We start from the raw sequence: 2,818 nt of genomic DNA, 5'->3' as shown, positions 1-2,818 counted from the left end.
AGAAGAAAAATCAGTTGCTGTTGAAATGAAGATCTCAATGGATGGGTTAAATAGCTAAACAGCAGGTGCCACGACCAGCACCCAGAGGAAGGTGAAAGGTCTCTTTGTTTTCGCTTCAATTTTATTGCTTATCATTGGATTATTCAAAGTTTTTATATATATTCTTGGCTCAGGTTTGGTAGTACATATTTAAGAATCTACATCCATTTGCTCTTGATTCTCAAATTTATTGTAATATTTTTTGTTGTTGTTTGTTTTTTGTTTTTTGAGACAGGGTCTCACTATGTAGTTGAGACTGAACTGGAACTCACTATGTAGTCCACGTCGGTCTCGAACTCACAGAAATCCTCCTGCCTCAACCTCCTGAGTGCTGGGATTACAGGCATGTGCCACCACGCCTGGCTGGAATACGTGTTTTTAAAGTAGCTACTAATAATCTGAATTTTAGTAGTGTCTGTTGTGATTTTGCCTTTTTCATTTTTAATTGCATTAATTTGGATCTATTCTTTTTTGGTAAGATTGGCTAAGGATTTGTCTATTTTATTTATACTTTCAAAGAAACAGCTCTTTAATTCATTGATTCTTTGTATTTTTAATCTTAATTGCCTTACTTTTTATTCTGATTTTTATGATTTCCTTCCTTTTAGTAGATTTGGGTTTGTCTTAGTTACTTTCTTGTTACTGAGACAAAATACTCAACACTCAAAGTCAAAGGAGAAAGGTTTATTTCAGTTTACACTTTGTAGAGTTTTTAGTCCATATTCAGCTGGCTCCAAGGCAGGGTGGCAGGGCAAAGGGGGAATCACAGAGGAGAAACAATCCATGGCAAAGCAGAGCAGGCAGAAGCAGCAAAATAGCAAAAGCAGAAGCCCTCTTTCTGTCCCTTATGCTTTAACCACAAGGGAATGTAGCACTCACACCCTTAATGTTACCCAGAGCTATGCTAAATCAATCAGTGGACTAATTTAGTAATTGCATACCGTAGCATCACTCACTTAATCCCAGCACCACACACCCTAGATCCAGCCACTCCTGAAAAGCCCCACCTATGACCACACGAGGCTTTGGGAGGATAGTTAGACACAAGCCATAACAGGATTGTTTTTGTTTTTCTAGGACCTTGAGGTACATAATTAGGTTATTTATTTGGACTTGCTGTTTTCCTAATGTGGGAATTCACAGCTGTGAATGTTCTTCATAGGATTGCTTACATTGTTCTGGTATGTTGTACTTGCATCATCATTTTATTCTAGAAGCTGTCTAATTTCATCCTTAATTCCTTCTGTGACCCATTGATTATTCAAGAGTGTATTGTTTAAACTCTATGTGTTTGCATAATTTCCATGGTTTCATTCACCACTGATTTTTAGTTTCATTGGGCTATGATCTGATGATAGGCATGACATAATTTTGATTTTTTTTTCATTTACTGAAGCATGCTTTATGGGCTAGTATATGGTCAGTTTTGGAGAAGGTTCCAAGCGATGCTGAGAAGAATGTGTATTCTGTGTTTGTTAGGTGAAACATATCTTTTAAGTGCATTTGTTCAAACCTGATATTTCTTTGTCGATATTTTGTCTATTTGATTTATCCATTTGTGACAGTGGGGTATTGAGGTGCCTTAGTATAATTGTGTTGATGCTTATCTGATTTTTTATATTTAGTCGTGTTTGTTTTATATTCGGGTATAACTTACAGTATCCTGTAGTGACCTTTGTCTCTTTGGATCAGTTTTGTCTTGAAGTCCACTTTGTCTGAAAATAGGATAAGTACTTCTGCTTGTTTTTGGGTTTCCATTGAATGTAGTATTGTTTTCCATCCTTTGATTTATAAAAAACTATAAATTCATTTTTTGAGTGTGTTTGTTGTATACAGCATACTATTGCATTTTTTTCTTAATCCATTCTGCCAATCAGTGTCTTTTGCTTGGGGAATTGAGACCATTCACATTGCTATTTATTATTGAAAGATATTGCCATATTCCTGTCATTGCATTATTTTCCTGTTTCTGATTCAACGCGCCCCCCCCGGCCTTTTTTTTTTTTTTGCACTAATGATTAATTGTGTATTTCTTGATTATCCTTGAGTATTTTTTGGAGTGCTGACTCGGTGTTCATGAATGTCTTAATGTGCTTTTTGTCTTGGAAAAACCTAATTTTTCCATCAACTTTGGAAAAGTAGTTTTGTAGGATCTATTAGTCTGGGTTGGAAGTTGTTTTCTTTCTTTTTTTTTTTTGTACCGGGGATTGAACTTGGGTCCTTGCCCTTGCAAGGCAGGCCGCCAAACTGCTGAGCTAAATACCCAGCCTGGAAGTTGTTTTCTTGAAAAAGTCTAATTACAGTTCTCCTAGCCTTTAAGGTTTATTTTGAGAAATCTGCTGTAAGTGGAAGGGGTTTACCTTTATAAGTGACCCATTAGTTTTCTCTATCAGCTTTTAAGATTCTGTGCTTGTGTTGGACTTCTGGGATTTTTTTACTGTGATGTGTCATGGGGAAGTTCTTTTCTGATCCTGGCCATTTCAGGCTCTATATGCATCACTTATCTCTGTGTCAAATTCTTTCCACATATTTTGAAAGTTTTGTGCTGTTATTTCTTTAAATATTTTGTTATGCCATTTGTGCTGTCTTCTGATTTTTTCACTATATTCAATTAATCTTAGATTGTTTTCTGTGTGTCATGTAGTAGTATTTGGATCAATTTTTCATGTTTTCTTATTATTTTTAAGGTGACTCTGAATAACTAATCACTGACATCAGCCCTGTCTTCTAGTTCTGACACTGCCCTCACATGAGTCACTTCAGTTGCCCATACATTTAG

Source organism: Fukomys damarensis, unplaced genomic scaffold (assembly GCF_012274545.1).
Source record: "Fukomys damarensis isolate Sample0158 unplaced genomic scaffold, DMR_v1.0_HiC HiC_scaffold_24, whole genome shotgun sequence".
NCBI lineage: Eukaryota > Metazoa > Chordata > Mammalia > Rodentia > Bathyergidae > Fukomys > Fukomys damarensis.
Note: the sequence above shows the minus strand (reverse complement) of the source record.